The following is a 20,760-nucleotide window of genomic DNA, read 5'->3' as shown; positions in this document are numbered from 1 at the left end:
CAAGAACACTATAGGAAATTGAAGCGGTGTTGTGAGTGGTCGTTGTGGGCATCAAAGGCAGGTTTTTACAGACAATTTTCATACATATCGACTTGCTCAGCCCCTTCCGCTCTATAACATGCTGCCTATGAATTGGACTGCATTTTCAATATGACCAGCTCCTGTTACATGCTTACATTCTTGTACAGATTAGTTTACAATGATAGAATAATCAGATTTTGAATGTATATACATTACGTGGATTTTACAAATGAGCAAAGGAACTTTTTTCAGTATGTTACTATCACAGAGAAAGAGTCTAAAAAATAACTTTTATTGGTTCCATTAAAATATATAAACTGGACCGATGGACAAACGCACAACAGAAAACATAAAAATGCAAAAACAGAGTTGAGTCCTCACTTGTCCAATAATGGATCTTGGGGAGACCCAAAGAGTTTCATTTTCAATTATGCTGTTACCGCAGGGGTCTATATAGAGCACTCTAGCAAATGGAGCTTAGAGCCAAAATTATAGATTCAGACAAGCAGAAAGACAGCCACCATGGTGGCTGGCAGCATGTCTAGAGATAAGTGGATCTCTTTCCTTCCTTTTTCTTCTTGAAATTTTTCATAGACACATGTATGGCCAAACATATAGGTATCAATCAACATCAGGTGAATTGTCTTCACCTCTTGTGATTGTATGCATTAAATGAAGGAGCACGACTGCCCCCCATGCCATACTATAAATACAAGGAGTGTGTTGATGGTGTGAAGAGTCCGGTTTCCTTCCCCAGGTCCATTATTGGACAAGTGGGGACTTGGGTCTGTTTTTGTATTTTTATATTGTCTGTTGTGTGTTTGTCCGTTGGCCTAGTTTACATATTTTAATGGAAAAAAATAAAAGTTATTGTTTAGACTCTTTCTCTGTGATGGAGAGGTATGCGTAACTATTTTCTTCAAGTATTATACATTCTGAACTTCTCAAATTTCTTCTTGCTCACAATACTGCAATATAGATAATGGAAATATAGGAAATGTATAGTCAGAAAATGACCTACTAGCTTTTATGTTAAACGTTTATTTAATTTTTTTAACTTTTGATGGCTTTTTTCAAATTTTCCATATGACTAGATGAAAATTTTCACACTGGTAACTGAACCTCATTGCTGAAACTTGTTGTCTGTAGAGAAAACTTTCGACAATCATCTCATTATGATCATAGACAGGTTTATAATGAAAGGTAACACCTATATACAGGTAACACAGGATCCATCATATACGGAAGGTGATGATAATAATAATAATAATAAACTTTATTTGTATAGCGCCAACATATTCCGCAGCGCTTACATAGACAGGGGATACAGAAAGACAAAAGTACAAACATTCCAGAACCACAGTTACATAGTAATCAATTGATGGAAACAATAGGGGTGAGGGTCCTGCTCCAACGAGCTTACATACTACAAGTAATGGGGTGATACAGAAGGTAAAGGGGCTGGAGATGTGCACTGTATGGCGAGGTGGAGAGTGAGGGGTGATATACACAGACAATGGTCAGACATTTAGCCGTGTGACGGCAGAAACGGTATGACTGCAGGAGCGGTTTATGATGGCTAGCAGGGATTGCAGTCAGTAGGTCAGGGAGCATGTTATCAGGCGGAGTACAAAGGGGTTTGTTTAGGGAATTCGGTATGCCTCCCTGAAGAGGTGCGTTTTTAGAGCACGCCTGAAGTTCTGCGAGTCCTGGATTGCTCGGGTAGCCTTTGGCAGTGCGTTCCAGAGGACCGGTACTGCTCTGGAGAAGTCTTGGAGGCGGGAATGAGAAGTTCGAATTAAAGGGGCGCTCAATCTGGTTTCGTTAGCAGAGCGGAGAGCCCGGGCTGGTTGATGGATTGAGATGAGGGAGGCGATGTAGGGGGGCGCTGCACTGTGGAGGGCTTTGTGGATGAAGGTGGCGAGTTTAAATTGAATTCTGTATTTAACGGGCAGCCAGTGCAGTGACCGGCACAGGGCAGAGGCGTCCGAGTAGCGGCAGGACAGGAAGATGAGCCTGGCTGCCGCATTCAGGATGGATTGGAGAGGGTAGAGTCTGGTGCAGGGGAGGCCGATCAGCAACGAGTTGCAATAATCGAGCCGGGAGTGGATGAGGGCAACAGTAAGCGTTTTTAGCGTGTCCACAGTGAGAAAAGAGCGGACCCCAACAGCAAGGGGAAGAGGAGGGGAGGTAGAGCCAGCAAAGGAGACACTGAAAGAGCGGTCAGATAGGTAGGAAGAGAACCAGGAGTGGGCAGTGTCCTTTAGGCCAATGGAGCGTAGCATACTGAGGAGGAGTTTGTGGTCAACAGTGTCAAATGCTGCGGAGAGGTCGAGGAGGATCAGTAGGGAGTAATCGCCCCTCGATTTGGCTGTCAGTAGGTCATTGGATACCCTTGTAAGGGCAGTTTCTGTCGAGTGTTGAGGTCGAAAGCCAGACTGTAGGGGGTCTAGGAGAGAGTGCTCTGATAGGTAGCTTACAAGGTGGGAGTAAACCAGCCGTTCTAGTAGTTTGGAGATGAAGGGGAGGTTTGAGATGGGTCGGTAGTTGGCAGCATCAGTCGCGTCCAGAGTCGGCTTCTTTAGCAGTGGGGATATGATGGCGTGTTTGAAAGAAGAGGGAAAGATGCCAGAGGTCAGAGAGAGGTTGAATATGGTGGTGAGATGGGAGATGACCACTGGGGAGAGGGAACGGAGGAGGTGTGAGGGGAGGGGGTCGCTAGCGCAGGTGGTGGGGCGAGCAGAGAAGAGCAATTTGGAGACTTCTTCCTCGGTCGCTGGTCTGAGTACAGACAGTGAGCAGGAGCTAGATGCAGTGCTGACAAGACTAGGGTCAGGGCTAGTCTGGGATTGGGAAGTTATTTCCTGGCGGATGTCATCAATTTTATTTTTTGAAGTAAGCAGCCAGCTCTTCGGCACTGAGATCCGTCACGGGAGGCTGTGGTTTAGGGCTGAGAAGGGAGTGAAAAGTATCAAAGAGCCGTTTAGGGTTGTGGGATAGTGAGGAGACTAGAGAGGTGAAATAGACTTGTTTGGCATGGTGGAGGGCAAGGTTGTAGGTTCTGAGCATGAATTTGTAGTGGAGGAAGTTTGCGGACGTTTGCGATTTCCTCCACAGCCGTTCAGCACTTCTAGAGCACCACCAGATGAAGCGCGTTTGAGGCGTGAGCCAGGGTTGCCGTGGTCTACATCGGATGGCTCGGGTCCTGGGGGGCGCCGCTTCATCCAGGGCATGTTTGAGAGCGGTGTTGTAGTGAGCGGCAGCCAGGTTGGGGGAGGTGAGGAGAGAGATGGGGGACAGAGAGAACTGTAGGGATTCACAGATCACCTCCTCCATGTGATAGAGCATGTACTAAACGCTCTCCCACAATAAATTCTTGCCATTTGAAAAAAAGATATTTCTTAAAAGGAGTCTGTCAGCTTGAACTTGCATCATGTTGTTGAACAAAAGGAGCTGAGCAGACTAATATTTAGTTCTATGGGGGAAGATTCAGTATAACTTGTAATTTATCCATTTAAACCTTTGCACATTCAGAGATGAACAGTCCAATGGGCGGTCCCATCACTGACTGACAGCTGTTTCTGTATGTACAGTGCAAATGTACAATGTTTTGTAAAAATCAGAGATGGTCAGGTATTACCCCTAGGGTGACTTGTCCAGGAATGACCCAATAACTTTCCTTAAGTTTACAGAATCACTTATTTCAGAACTTAACCCCTTCAAGTCTACAATCTGCCTATACAAGTCAGTAGTTTGATGACTGATTACAGGCACACATTTATCACATGTTCTGGATAAAATAGATGCCACCATCCTAAGCTTCAATTTACTCAAATGATGCAGGATAGGTTTCCAAACTCTCCCAAATAATCCTTGTTTTCTTGTATGCACTTGCTGTATTTTTTACACAGTGCCATACATTGTGCCTGGTATAGCAGCTCAACCCCATTTACTTTAATGGGACTAAGCTGCTTGCAGGCCATGTGACCACTGAAGGTGATGTCACGTCTCAGAAGAGACACAGCAGAGACGACAGAACTGAGGTTGAGTCATGAATTTTTTTAGTTTCGCAAAACTCCTTTAACCAAACAAATTTACAAACAACTGCTCTATCACTATCTACACTACAGATCCCATATAGAAGTCATATAGGGGGGGCAGGCTTTAAAACCTTAATGGAGATCTTTGCTTTCAGCAATAATATCTCTCTCTCCAATGTAATCTTCCTTTTTGATAGATTTACCTTAGCTTCCGGTCTACAAATCAACTATGGCAAAACAGAAGCATTTTTCTATAATGATGCCTTTCACACCCAGAGACAGAGTTGAATTTTGGACTTTTTTTTTTTTTAAATCAATAGTTTTTTTTATTGAACATGTGTTATGGTAAACATGACAGCATATGTAAATAGTTACAGAGGAGAGCATTTGTTGCAGGAACAAGTTACACAACAGAAGTGTAGTATAAATTTACACTGCTTTTAGGAACAAGAAAATATGGAAACATGTATCAATTGTTTTTAGTCGAATAAGTGGGAAGTGTAGGAGGAAAAGGGGTGGGGATGAGTAAAAAAGGTGAGGGGGGAAGAGGGGAGGTTCCCCGAGAGTTGGAGGGATGGAGGATAGTTAGGGGGGAAGGGAAAATAGAAGGGATGGAGGGAGGTGGATGGGAACGTAAGTATAAAGCAATAAAGAAAACATAAGTTGGTTCATCCAGAGATTGATTTGTTTAACAAGAAAAATTATTCAGCCACGGGTTCCACATATCGTAATATTGGGAGATAGCATCATTTCGTAGGGCCAGGATTTTTTCATATACACTATGTTCAGACAGAAGTAGAATCAGATCTTTGACAGTGGGTAGTGCAGCGGACTTTCACTTTCTAGCAATCAAAGATTTAGTTCCTAGTAAAATATGGCCAATGAGTTTTTTTTGCAGGGAATGGAATTCTACCTGGATCTCCTAGCAATAAAGCTGTCTTTGGAGAAAAGGAGAGTTTAAGACCTGTAACTTTGTTGATGAGACTGAAAACGTCTTTCCAGAACGGGAGAAGATGGGGACATGACCAGAAGATATGTAGTAAGGAGCCTGAATGTCCACACCCTCTCCAGCACAGGTCATCAGTAGTTATTTTTCTTCTGGCTAATATTGATGGAGTATAGTACCAGCGTGTTAGGAGTTTTAAGTGGGTTTCTATGAGGTTTGTACCTGTGAGGATTGACCTACCCACCTGAAGACCTTGAGCCAGTCCGTGTTGGGAATTTTTATACCTAGATCTTTTTCCCAATTAATTAGGTAACATTTCCAGGAAATTTTTAAGTTCCTGGAAAATTCATCGTAAAATAGTCTGGTAGTAAACCTTCTATTTGGTGAATTTTAGGAAAGTGGGTATTGTGTTTGGGACTTTGATGTCCTGGAGATTGTGGGACTGTAGGAAAGAGGCTACTTGGATGTATCTGAATGTCTCAGAATTTGGTAGGTGGTTTTTTGACATTAGAGTCTCTAGAGGAAGTAAGTCGTTTCTAGCGTAGAGATCGGAGATATATGTTATGCCCTTTTTTACCCATGTTTTGAGTTGTATATTGGGAATTAAATATTCCAGCGTTTTTAGGGGTATGCTTGATAGAGTTCTGGAAGCATTTTTGTCGGCTTGTTGGATTAACTTTGTCCATGCCCCAAGGGTAGCTTTTAGAGATGAGCGAACGTACTCGTCCGAGCTTGATATTCGTGCGAATATTAGCGTGTTCGGGATGCTCGGTACTCGTAACGAGTACCACGCGATGTTCTGGTTACTTTAAGTTTCCTCTCTGAGATGTTAGCGCGCTTTTCTGGCCAATTGAAAGACAGGGAAGGCATTACAACTTCCCCCTGTGACGTTCAAGCCCTATACCACCCCCCTGCTGTGAGTGGCTGGGGAGATCTGATGTCACCCGAGTATAAAAATCGGCCCCTCCCGCGGCTCGGCTCAGATGCCTTGTGAGTTAGCTGAGGGAAAGTGCTATCGTGCTGGAGCTGCTGTAGGGAGAGCGTTAGGAGTTAGTGTAGGCTTCAAGAACCCCAACGGTCCTTCTCAGGGCCACATCTAATAGTGTGCAGTACTGTGTTAGCACTGTATATTTTTTTTTTTTTCAAAATTGGATCTGCAGAGCATTGCGCCCTGCAATAGGGACAGAAGTGGTGGTTAGGCAGGGAGAGTGTTAGCAGTGAGTGTAGGCTTCAAGAACTCCAACGGTCCTTTCTAGGGCCACATCTATCCGTGTGGAGTACTGTCCAGGCTGCTGTTAGCAGTGTTGCATATTTTTTTTTCTTTCTCAAAACCGGCTGTGCAGACCATTGCACCCGGCATTAATACTACAGGGATAGAATTGTGTAGGCAGGGCCAGAAGACATACATTATTCATTGAATAGACGCAGTGTGGCTTGTCCTTTGAAAAACAAGGGAAAAAATTCTATTTCGCCTGCCTCTGACAGTCCTCAGGGCTCTGGCTACAAGTGTGCTGCGTGCAGAACGTTAAAAAAAATCAGACGCAGCCAGCTACATTTTACTGCAGGCTTGCGCCAATTTTTTTCCTGCATGGGAAATCCCTGATCTGCTGTAGCAAATAACTTTCCATCACTGCAGTTCTGTGACACATTTGCAGGGCCACAACACAGTTATTAAAGTTAGTAGTATTCATTGAATACACGCAGTGTGGCTTGTCCTTTGAAAAACAAGGGAAAAAATTCTATTTTGGCTGCAGGCTTGCGCCAATTTTTTTCCTGCATGGGAAATCCCTGATCTGCTGTAGCGAATAACTTTGCATCACTGCAGTTCTGTGACACATTTGCAGGGCCACAACACAGTTATTAAACTTAGTAGTATTCATTGAATACACGCAGTGTGGCTTGTCCTTTGAAAAACAAGGGCAAAAATTCTATTTTGGCTGCAGGCTTGCGCCAATTTTTTTCCTGCATGGGAAATCCCTGATCTGCTGTAGCGAATAACTTTGCATCACTGCAGTTCTGTGACACATTTGCAGGGCCACAACACAGTTATTAAACTTAGTAGTATTCATTGAATACACGCAGTGTGGCTTGTCCTTTGAAAAACAAGGGAAAAAATTCTATTTTGGCTGAAGGCTTGCGCCAATTTCTTTCCTGGCTTGGAAATCACTGGTAATACAGCATGCTGAGGGGTAGGGGTAGGCCTAGAGGACGTGGACGCGGCCGAGGACGCGTAGGCCCAAGTGAGGGTGTGGGCACAGGCCGAGCTCCTGATCCTGGTGTGTCGCAGCCGACTGCTGCGCGATTAGGAGAGAGGCACGTTTCTGGCGTCCCCACATTCATCGCCCAATTAATGGGTCCACGCGGGAGACCTTTATTAGAAAATGAGCAGTGTGAGCAGGTCCTGTTGTGGATGGCAGAAAGTGCTTCGAGCAAGCTATCATCCACCCAGAGTTCTGCGCCGTCCAGTGCTGCAAATCCGAATCCTCTGTCTGCTGCTCCTCCTTCCTCCCAGCCTCCTCACTCCACTACAATGACACATGCTCAGGAGCGGGAAGACTCCCAGGAACTGTTCTCGGGCCCCTGCTCAGATTGGGCAGCAGTGGTTCCTCTCCCACCAGAGGAGTTTATCGTCACTGATGCACAACCATTGGAAAGTTCCCGGGGTCCGGGGGATGAGGCTGGGGACTTCCGGCAACTGTCTCAAGACCTTTCAGTGGGTGAGGAGGACGACGACGATGAGACACAGTTGTCTTGCAGTGAGGTAGTAGTAAGGGCAGTAAGTCCGAGGGAAGAGCGCACAGAGGATTCGGAGGAAGAGCAGCAGGACGATGAGGTGACTGACCCCACCTGGTGTGCAACGCCTACTCAGGACAGGTCTTCAGAGGGGCAGGCAAGGGTAGCAGCAGGGCAGGTTGCAAGAGGCAGTGCGGTGGCCAGGGGTGGAGGCAGGGCCAGACCGAATAATCCACCAACTGTCTCCCAAAGCGCACCCTCGCGCCATGCCACCCTGCAGAGGCCGAGGTGCTCTAAGGTCTGGCAGTTTTTCACAGTGACGCCTGACGACCGACGAACAGCGGTGTGCAACCTTTGTCGCGCCAAGATCAGCCGGGGAGCCACCACCGACAGCATCACCACCACCAGCATGCGCAGACATATGATGGCCAAGCACCCCACAAGGTGGGACGAAGGCCGTTCACCGCCTCCGGTTTGCACCGCTGCCTCTCCCCCTGTGCCCCAACCTGCCACTGAGATCCAACCCCCTCTCAGGACACAGGCACTACCGTCTCCTGGCCTGCAGCCACACCCTCACCTCCGCTGTCCTCGGCCCCATCCACCAATGTCTCGCACCGCACAGTCCAGCCGTCGCTAGCGCAAGTGTTGGAGCGCAAGCGCAAGTCCGCCGCCACGCACCCGCACGCTCAATCGTTAACCGTCCACATAGCCAAATTTATCAGCCTTGAGATGCTGCCGTATAGGGTTGTGGAAACGGAGGCTTTCAAAGCTATGATGGCGGCGGCCCCGCGCTACTCAGTTCCCAGTCGCCACTACTTTTCCCGATGTGCCGTCCCAGCCCTGCACGACCACGTCTCCCGCAACATTGTACGCGCCCTCACCAATGCGGTTAGTGGCAAGGTCCACTTAACTACGGACACATGGACAAGCACAGGCGGGCAGGGCCACTACATCTCCCTGACGGCACATTGGGTGAATTTAGTGGAGGCTGGGACAGAGTCAGAGCCTGGGACCGCTCACGTCCTACCCACCCCCAGAATTGCGGGCCCCAGCTCGGTGGTGGTATGTTCGGCGGTGTATGCTTCCTCCACTAAAGCACCCTCCTCCTCCTCCTCCTCCTCAACCTCTGTCTCGCAATCTAGATGTGTCAGCAGCAGCAGGACGTCGCCAGCAGTCGGTGTCGCGCGGCGTGGCAGCACAGCGGTGGGCAAGCGTCAGCAGGCCGTGCTGAAACTACTCAGCTTAGGAGATAGGAGGCACATGGCCCACGAACTGCTGCAGGGTCTGACAGAGCAGACCGACCGTTGGCTTGCGCCGCTGAGCCTCCAATCGGGCATGGTCGTGTGTGACAACGGCCGTAACCTGGTGGCGGCTCTGCAGCTCGGCAGCCTCACGCACGTGCCATGCCTGGCCCACGTCTTTAATTTGGTGGTTCAGCGCTTTCTGAAAAGCTACCCACACTTGTCAGACCTGCTCGTAAAGGTGCGCCGGCTCTGCGCACATTTCCGCAAGTCCCACACGGACGCTGCCACCCTGCGCACCCTGCAACATCGGTTTAATCTGCCAGTGCACCGACTGCTGTGCGACGTGCCCACACGGTGGAACTCTACGCTCCACATGTTGGCTAGGCTCTATGAGCAGCGAAAGAGCTATAGTGGAATACCAACTCCAACATGGGCGGCGCAGTGGGAGTCAGCCTCCTCAATTCTTTTCAGAATAGTGGGCCTGGTTGGCAGACATCTGCCAGGTCCTTCGAAACTTTGAGCAGTCTACCCAGGTGGTGAGCGGCGATGCTGCAATCATTAGCGTCACCATTCCTCTGCTATGCATCTTGAGAACTTCCCTGCAAACCATAAAGGCAGCCGCTTTGCGCTCGGAAACAGAGCCGGGGGAAGACAGTATGTCGCTGGATAGTCAGAGCACCCTCCTGTCTATATCTCAGCGCGTTCAGGAGGAGGAGGAGCATGAGGAGGATGAGGGGGAAGAGACAGCTTGCCCCACTGCTGACGGTACCCATGCTGCTTGCCTGTCATCATTTCAGCGTGTATGGCCTGAGGAGGAGGAGGAGGAGAGGAGGATCCTGAAAGTGATCTTCCTAGTGAAGACAGCCATGTGTTGCGTACAGGTACCCTGGCACACATGGCTGACTTCATGTTAGGATGCCTTTCTCGTGACCCTCGCGTTACACGAATTCTGGCCACTACGGATTACTGGGTGTACACACTGCTCGACCCACGCTATAAGGAGAACCTTCCCACTCTCATTCCCGAAGAGGAAAGGGGTTTGAGAGTGTTGCTATACCACAGGACCCTTGCGGACAAGCTGATGGTAAAATTCCCACCCGACAGCGCTAGTGGCAGAAGGCGCAGTTCCGAGGGCCAGGTAGCAGGGGAGGTGCGGAGATCGAGCAGCATGTACAGCCCAGGCAGTGCAACAGTCTTTAAGGGCCTGGACAGCTTTATGGCTCCCCAGCAAGACTGTGTCACCGCTCCCCAGTCAAGGCTGAGTCGGCGGGAGCACTGTAAAAGGATGGTGAGGGAGTACGTAGCCGATCGCACGACCGTCCTCCGTGACGCCTCTGCCACCTACAACTACTGGGTGTCGAAGCTGGACACGTGGCCTGAACTCGCGCTGTATGCCCTGGAGGTGCTTGCTTGTCCTGCGGCTAGCGTCTTGTCAGAGAGGGTGTTTAGTGCAGCTGGGTGAATCATCACAGATAAGCGTACCCGCCTGTCAACCGACAGTGCCGACAGGCTAACACTCATCAAGATGAACAAAGCCTGGATTTCCCCAGACTTCTCTTCTCCACCAGCGGACAGCAGCGATACCTAAGCAATACGTAGGCTGCACCCGCGGATGGAAGCATCGTTCTCTCTCACCATCCAAAACGGGGACATTTCTGCTTCATCAATCTGTGTATAATATTCCTCCTCCTCCTCCTGCTCCTCCTCCTGAAACCTCACATAATCACGCTGAACGGGCAATTTTTCTTAGGGCCACAAGGCTCACTCATATAATTTTTCTAAAAAATTTTTATACGTTTCAATGCTCTTAAAAGCGTTGGGACTTTAACTTGAAACAATTTTTCGTTAAACTGGGCTGCCTCCAGGCCTAGTTACCACTTAAGCCACATTAACCAAAGCGATTAATGGGTTTCACCTGCCATTTTGGTTGGGCATGGCCAATTTTTACTGAGGTACATTAGTACTGTTGGTACACCAATTTTTTTGGGCCCTCACCTACAGTGTAATCATAGCAATTTCTATGTTCTTCGCCTGCACTCATGGTACAGAAAGGTGTGTTGGGTTGGCCTACACTTTAGCTACATAAATGTAACTTGGGCCTTGGCTATACTGCAGCTACTGAAATGGAACTAAGACTGCGCTCCCACTATACTGCTGCTTCGGAATTGTTCCTGGGGCCTGTGTAGGCTGCTACTATTACTTAAATGGAACTTAGACTATGCTCCTCCTATACTGCTGCTTCGGAATTGTTACTGGGGCCTGTCTTGAGTGCTACTATTACTGAAATGGAACTAATACTGTGCTCCCCCTATAATGCTGCTAGTGATATGTTAGTGGGGCCTGTCCTAATGCTACGGCTGAAATGTTACGAATTCTGGGCTCTGCCTATACCGCTGCTAATGGTATGTCTCTGGGGTGTGGAAACAGAGGCTTCCCAAAGACATGATGGCGGCGAGGCCATTTCCCACCAACGCGGTTACTGTTAAGGTGCATATAACCACGGACACGTGGAGAGGACATGTAGTGCCTCAAAAACATCCCCCTCCTCCTCCAACAATGAAAACATTCTTGGCAAATGCCTTTGCATTGGTTCGTCTGGTGGCAGTCCAAGAATTTCACCTTTACCGACACAACAAGAGAGCCCCCCCCCACCATCCCCCCGCCACGGCCCACTTAATCCTGGCCACATTCCGAAAACCAACAAAATACAACCGTGCTACTAGGTCCGCAGTCACCACCACATTACCACCAACGCGGTTACTGTTAAGGTACATATTACCAGTCTGACTGGGGCATACAGACACCTTGACAGAATGAATAGTGTGTGGCACATAGGTTCCCCATTGCTATGCCCACGTGTGCAGCTCCTGATGGAGGTGGCACAAGATTGGATTTCTCATTGCTTCTGTACAGCATTGTGGGCTATCGCCCCACCACTTTTAAAGAGGGTCGCTGCCTTGCCGTGCCAACCCTCTGCAGTGTGTGCCTGCAGTTCCTCCTCATGGCAGACGCACTTATAAAAAGACATGAGGGTGGTGTGGCATGAGGGCAGCTGAAGGCTGCGCAGGGACAGTTTGGTGTGCGCTGTGGACACTGTGTTGTGCAGGGGGGAGGGGGGTTGGGCAGCATGTAACCCAGGAGAAGTGGCAGCGGAGTGTCATGCAGGCAGTGATTGTGCTTTGTTGTAGCTAGTGTGGTGCTTAGCTAAGGTATGCCATGCTAATGAGGGCTTTTCAGAAGTAAAAGTTGTTGGGAGGGGGGGGGCCCCACTCTTGCCGGTATTGTGGCTTAATAGTGGGACCTGTGAACTTGAGATGCAGCCCAACATGTAGCCCCTCGCCTGCCCTATCCGTTTCTGTGTCGTTCCCATCACTTTCTTGAATTGCCTAGATTTTCACACATGAAAACCTTAGCGAGCATCGGCGAAATACAAAAATGCTCCGGTCGCCCATTGACTTCAATGGGGTTCGTTACTCGAAACGAACCCTCGAGCATCGCGATAATTTCGTCCCGAGTAACGAGCACCCGAGCATTTTGGTGCTCGCTCATCTCTAGTAGCTTTCATAGGGGAGGATAGTCTTAGGGCCTCTATGGTTTTTCCAAGATGAGGTAGGGAGGCTCCGATAGTTGCTGCATATAGTATAAGTTTTAGAGGTTTTTGTTTATTATATTCTAATTCTATTGAGGGCCAGCTAAGTTTTGAGTTATAGGATACCCAAGGTAGTAGATGGCTCAGTAAGGTGGATTTATAGTATGATTCTAAGTTGGGAACACCCAGCCCCCCTTGATACCTATTTAATGATAGACTGGATAATGTTATTCTGGGTTTCTTGTTATGCCATATAAATTTTGAGAGTTGTCTTTGGAAGTTTGTCAAGATATGTTTTGGAATTGGTATAGGAAGTGTGTGGTAGTAGTGGAGAATTTTTGGTAATATGAGCATTTTATATATAGAGGCTTTGCCAAGCCACGACAGAGGGTGTGAAAGGTAGTTATCTAAATCTTTTTGGATGTCTATAAGAAGTTGAGGAAAATTGGCTGCAATCAAGTTAGATGTGGGAAAGGAAAGATTTATGCCTAGGTGGGGAATAGTTCCATCTTGCCATTGAAATGGAAATTCTATTTGAATGTCTTTTATTAGATCTTTATTGAGGTGTATACCCAGAATTTGGGATTTGTTAGAGTTTAGTTTGTAGTATGAGACATCCGAAAATCTGGATAAAGTCGTTTGGGTCATTCTCAGAGACTGGAGAGGGTTTGATAATATAAGTAGGACATCATCAGCAAATAGGCTAATTTTATGTTGTCTGCATCCGGCGGACAGTCCATTTATATTTGGATTTGTTCTTATGCTTTCTGCTAGAGGTTCCATTATTAATGTGAATAATAAAGGTGAAAGGGGGCATCCCTGGCGGGTGCCGTTTGATATAGGGAAAGAATTGGAAAGTGTACCATCCACTAGGACTTTTGCTGAGGGATTGGTGTATAGGGCTCGGATTGCACTTAGAATATTGCCTGAGAATCCAAATTTGTTGAGGGTGGCGAATGCGTATTCCCAATGCAATCTATCAAATGCTTTTTCAGAGTCCAGTGTGACCAGAACTGTTGGACAATGTACATATTCGAGTTTGTCGAGGAGATTTAGGATTCTTCTGGTCCCATCAGACGCTTGTCTCCCTCTTGTGAATCCCACCTGGTCCGAGTGGATGATGTCGGGTAATATCTCAAAAAGTCTCTGGGCTAGTGCCTTAGCGTAAATTTTTATGTTGCAATTTAGGAGGGAAATAGGTCGGAAGTTGGAGGGAGAGGTAGGATCTTTGCCTGGTTTGGGGATTGTCACTATTGTCGCTTCCAGTGTTTCTTTAGGGAAATATCCATCTGAGCTTCCCTGATTGAATGCTTGGGACATGTGGGAGGCAAAAAGGGGAGAGAATAATTTGTAATATTCGTTGGAGAAGCCATCAGGACCTTGGGCCTTTTGATTTTTCAATGTCTTAATAGTATTTATAATTTCCGATGGGTGCAATGGGGTATTGAGGGAGTTTAGTTGGGTTTCTGAGAGAGTTGGGAGTTTGACATCTTTCAGAAATTTCCTGATCTTGGTAGTAGATGGTTGAGGAATATCTCCATCGTCTCTCAAATTGTACAACTTCTCGTAATATTGATGGAACGATTCTACTATTTGCAAAGGGTGATATAGTTTAATTGATGGATTTAAGGGGTCTAGAATATATGTAATTTAGGATTTTTGAGTCTGTTTTTTGACAAGTTTGGCCATCAGTCTAGAAGGTTTATTATTGGATATATAAAAGGATGCTTTTGAGGATCTCATCTCCTTTTCATAGTTGTCCATCAGACTCATTCTCAGCTTTTGTCTCAATTTAAAGGGGTTGTCCCGCGAAACAAAGTGGGTCTATACACTTCTGTATGGCCATATTAATGCACTTTGTAATGTACATTGTGCATTAATTATGAGCCATACAGAAGTTATAAGAAATTTTTCACTTACCTGTTCCATTGCTAGCGTCCTCGTTTCCATGGAGCCGTCTAATTTTCAGCGTCTAATCGCCAAATTAGACGCGCTTGCGCAGTCCGGGTCTTCTTCTTTTCTCAATGGGGCTCTGTGTAGCTCCGCCCCGTCACGTGCCGATTCCAGCCAATCAGGAGGCTGGAATCGGCAATGGACCGCACAGAAGCCCTGCGGTCCACCGAGGGAGAAGATCCCGGCGGCCATCTTCAGCAGGTAAGTAAGAAGTCACCAGAGCGCGGGGATTCAGGTAAGCGCTGTCCGGTGTTCTTGTTTAACCCCTGCATCGGGGTTGTCTCGCGCCGAACGGGGGGGCTGTTGAAAAAAAAAACAACCCGTTTCGGCGCGGGACAACCCCTTTAAATAGTTCCTCATGAAGAGGTTCAGAGGGGGCGCCTATTAGTTGGGTTTCGACTGTGGAGATTTGGTTTAAGAGTTTGTTGATTGTTTGGGTTTTTTCCTTCTTGTGATGCGCTCCAATTTTAATAAGAACCCCTCTGATAAACGCTTTGTGGGCATTCCATATTGTGAGAAGAGAAACATCTTGAGTATCGTTGTTTTTAAAATATTCTTCTAATGCAGACGAAATTATGCTATTATATTTGGGAAGTTTTAGAAGGAATAAATTATTTCTCCAGTTTTTTGGTCTATCAACTGATTTCTCCATATTTATGGAAATTATTGGCGCGTGGTCAGACCACGTTGTTGTTCCTATTTGGGCTAAGGTGACCTGAGGTAGAGTAATTCTGTTTACTAAAATTAAATCGATTCTTGAAAAGGATCTATATCTAGGTGAGTAAAAAGAGTATTCTTTGGAGGAGGCATTTAAGCATCTGTAGGTATCAAATAGTGCTTCCTTGTGGAGCCAGGGTGATAAGGAGGGAGTTGATCTCAGAGATCCTCTTGAGGAGTCTAGGAGTTTGTAGGGTACAGCGTTAAAGTCGCCACATACTATAAGGTTACCACCGCGCGCCTCCGAATCTTTTTGATAGTTTTATTTAAGAAATGTATTTGGGCTTTGTTTGAAACATACAAGTTGACAAGTATAAAAGCTTTTTGATTTAGGAAGCCTGATAAAAATTATGAATCTGCCTCTTGGGTCTAGTTCTTGGTATGTGATATCGACTTGCAGAGAATCTTTAAACGCAATCAATACTCCTGCTTGTTTTTTAGGAGAGGAGGCTAAATAAATTTTTGGAAATTTTTTGTGGGAAAATTTTGGAGTAGCGGAGGCTGCGAAGTGGGTCTCCTGAACACAAACAATGTCAGCATTTGTACTTAGGGCCTCTTTACAGAGAGAGGTTCTTTTGAAAGGTGAATTCAGACCATTTGCATTCAAAGAATATATCTTAACTGGCATTATATTGTCGTGGCGTAGATGTATGGACGAGTGTAAATTTCTGGATATACCTAAAAGAACATCAAAAACTGTATACCAAGATAGAGAACAGCACCAAATCTAGCTAGCACAATAAGTTGTACTTGTAGTAGGTTGTATCTTAGTATAAACGAACTAAGCAAAGTAGAACAAAGAAAGAAAAATACTGCAAAATTTTTAAGATGCAGTTAAAGGATAGGGTGAGTATTAGATTAAACAGGGAACGAGTCCTGTTCTGTATAGAGGGGGGGACGGAAAAGTTCGCCTGAATGGGAGCCTCTGGATGCCCCTATAAAGGACGCTTAAGGGATTCAGTTATAGGGTCAAAGTCAATTCTGGAGCCAGTCATGCGGTTGTTTTCTTGGAATTCTTGATGTCGGGTGAGGGCGTTTTGGGGTGGACGGGTTCACACCCCATGTTTTGAGTAGTTGAGCTGTGTCCTCCGGTTTCAGTATAACATGTGTTGGGTCATCCTTACGTATCAGGATTTTAATAGGAAATCCCCATCTATAAGGAATTTTGGCTTGACGCAGAGCTGAGGTGATTTCGGAGAAGCTTGGGATAAATCTACATATAATCTTATGTCAGAGTAGGGCGGAGGAGGTTGGTTTAGTTTGCGGACAGCCACCATAAGCGCATCTTTAATATGGTAGAAGTGGATTCTGGCTATTATGTCCCTTGGTGTAGAGTCAGCCAGAAATTTAGGTCTTGGGAGCCTGTGTGCTCTGTCGATTATTAGATCTCGTGGAGTTGCTTCGGGGAGGAGTGCACTTATAAGTTGGTTTAGGTATCTCGGGATCTCAGATGTTGTAATAGACTCTGGAACACCCCGGAATTTAATGTTGTTACGTCTGTTTCTGTCCTCTAGATTGGCGAGTTTCGTTTTGATTTGATTTACTTCATCTGCCAGATCATAGTGGGCATCAATTAGAGAGTTGTGGGATTGAGTGATTTCGCCCATTTTATTTTCTGTGTGAGCCACTCGTTCCCCTATAGCCTCCATTGATGCCGTGAGGGAAGTGTTAAGAGAAGTGAAGCTGTTATAGAAGGAGTCGCTTAGGGCCACCATCATATCTTTAATGAACGCCTCTGAAGCTGGTTGGGCAGAGGACGGTAATGATTTGATATAGTCTCTCACAGAGGGAGAACGATTAGAGGAAGAGTTGCTATCTTCATTTCTGGGCTTTTGTTTAAGGGGGCTGGCTGAAGGAGAGAGGGTTTTCAGTCCCTGCGGGGAGGAAGAAATCGGCGCCATCTTAGATGCGGTGTGTGAGTGGGAGTTTTGGCGTTTCCCTGCAGAGCTTTTGTGTGGCGGGAAAACAGGTTTAGGACTCACGGCTTCCTCAGTCCCTTCTCTGGAGACGGTCCCGTTGCGGTGTCAGAAGCGGCTGTTACATTCTTCTCTTCTTCTGACAGGTTAGCAGAGGCAGTCGGGAAGCTCCCTGTACGAGCGCGCGGGAGCTGCGCTGCAGGGAAGAAATCATCCAGGCGCCGCGGCTGGGAGCAAGAGGCTCTGCGTCTGGACATCGCCGGCTGCAGAACTGGTAGGGAGATCTTTGAAGGAGTTTAAGGGTCCCAAGACTGCTTTATAGTCGCTGGTAGGTGCGCTCCGGCACGGACCTTCGAGTCTACACCGCCATCTCCTCTCACGGCCAGGCCACGCCCCCCTGAATTTTGGACTTTAAGCCCAGCCCAAATATATTTTATACCTAGGGGTGAAGATCACTCCATCATTAATCTTTCTATATATGCATAAGCACTTCTTACTAAAATAATGAATGGCAGACCTACATACATGGGACTAAATATCTCTCTTCTTGATGGGATGCATCCTTTTATTGAAAATAAATATGCTACCTAAAATACTTTTACTATTTTGAAGTTTACCTATACCCCTATACTCCCAAGACTCAAGAATTGCAGAAAGCCATCTTTCAAAATAAATGGGCTTATAAAGGCCGAGCATTCAGAAGAAACAAATTGATTTCAATAAGAGGCTAGGAGCACTGGCGTGACTATAGAGGACGCGGTTGCACCTGTGCCCAGGAGCCTTAGGGGGCCCAGAAGGCCTCTCTTATCCATATAGGGAGCCCAGTACTATGAATAAAGCATTATAGTCTCCTGGTGCTATTCGCAGTCTTGTTGTTCCGTGGTCTGTCTGTTCCAGCATCTAGCCTCTTGGTGCTATTCGCGGTATGATCCTGTTGTTTGTCTGCCTGTGCGATTCATTCTCTTTCTCTTGGTGTTTCGCGTGCGCATTTGCGCAGTATTTTTGGTTCGGAACTAGCACCTCCGGTTTGGACGTGTCACAATGATCCGCCTTTCCTTTTGCACCAGACCGCTGAATGTTAGGTACCAGTGTTTTTGGAGGCCCCCCGTTAAGGAGGTACTGTTAGAGTTTTCCGCTGGGATCTGTTCTACATGGGTTTCCAGCAGCACAGCTCCACAGCTGGGGTTGATTGAGCTGGTTGGGTGTGGATTGCTCCAGCCAGCCAATCCCCCAGGTCTGCTGCTCATATATACCAGCTCCTCTGCTAGTGGCTGCTGGCCTTTCTTCTTTTTTTTCGGTGTGTTTAGATACAAACAGTGTCATGTCCCTGCGTGTCTGTGCAGGTTTTTGTATGTGTGGTGTGAACTGTATCTTTCTGGTGATCGTTAATCATCTAGGATTAGGTAGGTCCCTAGGTTCCAGTGCATAGTCGTCCCTGTTGTGATAATCGCCCCACATGCAGGCAGTTTTCCTGGGGTTAGTTGCCTTGTTAAAGTAGGGACCAACAAGACAATGAGGACCCTTGAAGTGGGCTCGAAGGTTTAGGTATCTTGGCCAAAATACAAACTAATACCTCGTGCATTCTATACGTATTCCATCTGACTATGTGTGCAGGTATGCAGGTGAGTGTTTTGAGCGCTTGTCATTCGTTGGTTTATTTCTGTTCGCAAGTATGAAGTCCGTTTTGCAGTTCTGTGGCTCCATCAGAGATTCCCAATTTGTGGGTGTGGAAGACGTAACAATTTGAACCTATCACTCATCTCTCTATAGTTCTTCGGGGACGACACAGACTTGCAAAACAATTATTTTAGCAACCCATCACAGTTGACAAGAATAAGTCCTAACCCAGACTTCGCTTTGAGCCTCTAACTTTCTTACTTCAGTTGATGGGCAGCTAAAGAAGTAGTCACACTAAAACATTTCCGATTGAGGAGTAGATTGAGGAGTCATTAGACTGTACAACAATTCATAGAGAAACAAAAGATCTGTCTGAGGCCTTAGTCAGACGGGCGTTTTTTCGCGCGATTTGCGCATCGCATCTCGCATGCGCATGCGCAAATCGCGTGACCGGGGGCGAAAAATCGCGGGAAAAATCTGCACCTAGCCGCGTTAATCGTCACAGCAAAACGCCCGTCTGACGGGAGAAAAATCGCCGTGCGCATCAAAATGCGCATGAAACTTAGACTGACCGGCGAAAAAAATGATTTTGGTGCGCACATAAAACGCCGAACGCAGATAGGCGCGATCTGCGAATCGTCGTGTCCTATAATTTATTGCATATCCGCATAAAAAGCGGACATGTGACCGATACCATAGCGAACCATTGGTTCTATATATGCGCGAATCGCATGCGCAAATCGCGCGAAAAAACGCCCGTCTGACTAAGGCCTGAAAAAGCATCCAATACTTTATCTGCTCTTTTACAAACACACAAGACCTACCCCTTGTATCTCTTGTGAACATCTCTGTCCACGCTCACTCACTCACCCTGATCATATCACTACTTTATGTTCCACAATAAACTAACTCCTAGCAGATCAAAAAATGTTCTTTTACACTCAAGTGGGAGTGATATCCTGGCATTCAGATCTTACTACACAGATAGCAACACTGAAGTACTACAAAAAACAACATCAGCAATCAGGTTACCCTCGCTGAATCTTCTATTAAAATGTTACATAGGAACTGCTTGGTTCCCACTAATGTCCATCACTTCTTCACTACTTCTTCCTTGTACTGTCAAATTCTATAGGCAAAACAGATTAAATTTATAGGCTCATAGGACAGGGGTGTGCTTTTTATATGCACCAGCCTAGTTGTACCCTCAGTGTCCACCCGGAAAGCTGGTACTCTCAGTGAGCATCTCTTGATTCAGTGTGTGTACACTGCTCTCCATGTGTGTGCGCAGGAATAGAGTAAACATATTTTAGTGATCATAGACTTGACAGGTTCCCTTTGTGGAAATATACCAAAAACCTACACAACATTTCCTCAAGAAATCTGCAACTACAAAATAAGTAAATTTAAAAATACTGCAACCAAAAATAAAATATGTACAGTTTTTTTCTCTGCAGCATGTAGATTTTCAATTCCACCACATCTAAAACAAATACCTGGGTCAGAAGGAGTGTTGTCTCTCCTTAAGGAGAGTACCCAAAAGGTGTGTGGAGACACCTAGTAGGCGAGTGGGTCAAGGGGCATCGTCTCCCCCCAAGGAGAGCACCCAGAAGGGGTGTGGAAACACCTAGGAGGTGAGTGAGGAGACTTACAAGGCCATTCATGCTCCTCTGGGTAATGTATGCAATTAAGGAAGATGGAACAATACCTCTGCAGCGCCACTTATTGGATGGCAGCATTCCTTCAAATCAATGTACAACTCTTTAAACAAATCTTGAAAAAATGATTGGGAATAGGAAACTAAGTCAGAAAACCATACACAGACAGCTGCTATGGGATGTTTGCCCCCTCATCAGTGTGCAGTAGGTTTCTGGCTTTGGGTCATCCTTACGTATCAGGATTTTAATAGGAAATCCCCATCTATAAGGAATTTTGGCTTGACGCAGAGCTGAGGTGATTTCGGAGAATTTTCTTCTTTCTATAA

At 46.4% G+C, this 20,760-nt stretch overlaps 1 protein-coding gene across 1 annotated transcript in view; it reads right to left on the bottom strand.

Moving 5' to 3' along the window:
- Positions 1 to 20,760, bottom strand: part of ADAMTS20 (ADAM metallopeptidase with thrombospondin type 1 motif 20) — a 196,219-nt gene that overhangs the window by 157,989 nt on the left and 17,470 nt on the right. The gene's annotated exons all lie outside the window — the stretch shown is intronic.

Source organism: Eleutherodactylus coqui, chromosome 2 (genome assembly GCF_035609145.1).
Source record: "Eleutherodactylus coqui strain aEleCoq1 chromosome 2, aEleCoq1.hap1, whole genome shotgun sequence".
In the NCBI taxonomy this organism is placed as follows: Eukaryota; Metazoa; Chordata; class Amphibia; order Anura; family Eleutherodactylidae; genus Eleutherodactylus; species Eleutherodactylus coqui.
Note: the sequence above shows the minus strand (reverse complement) of the source record. Positions and strands in the feature narration are given on the sequence as shown.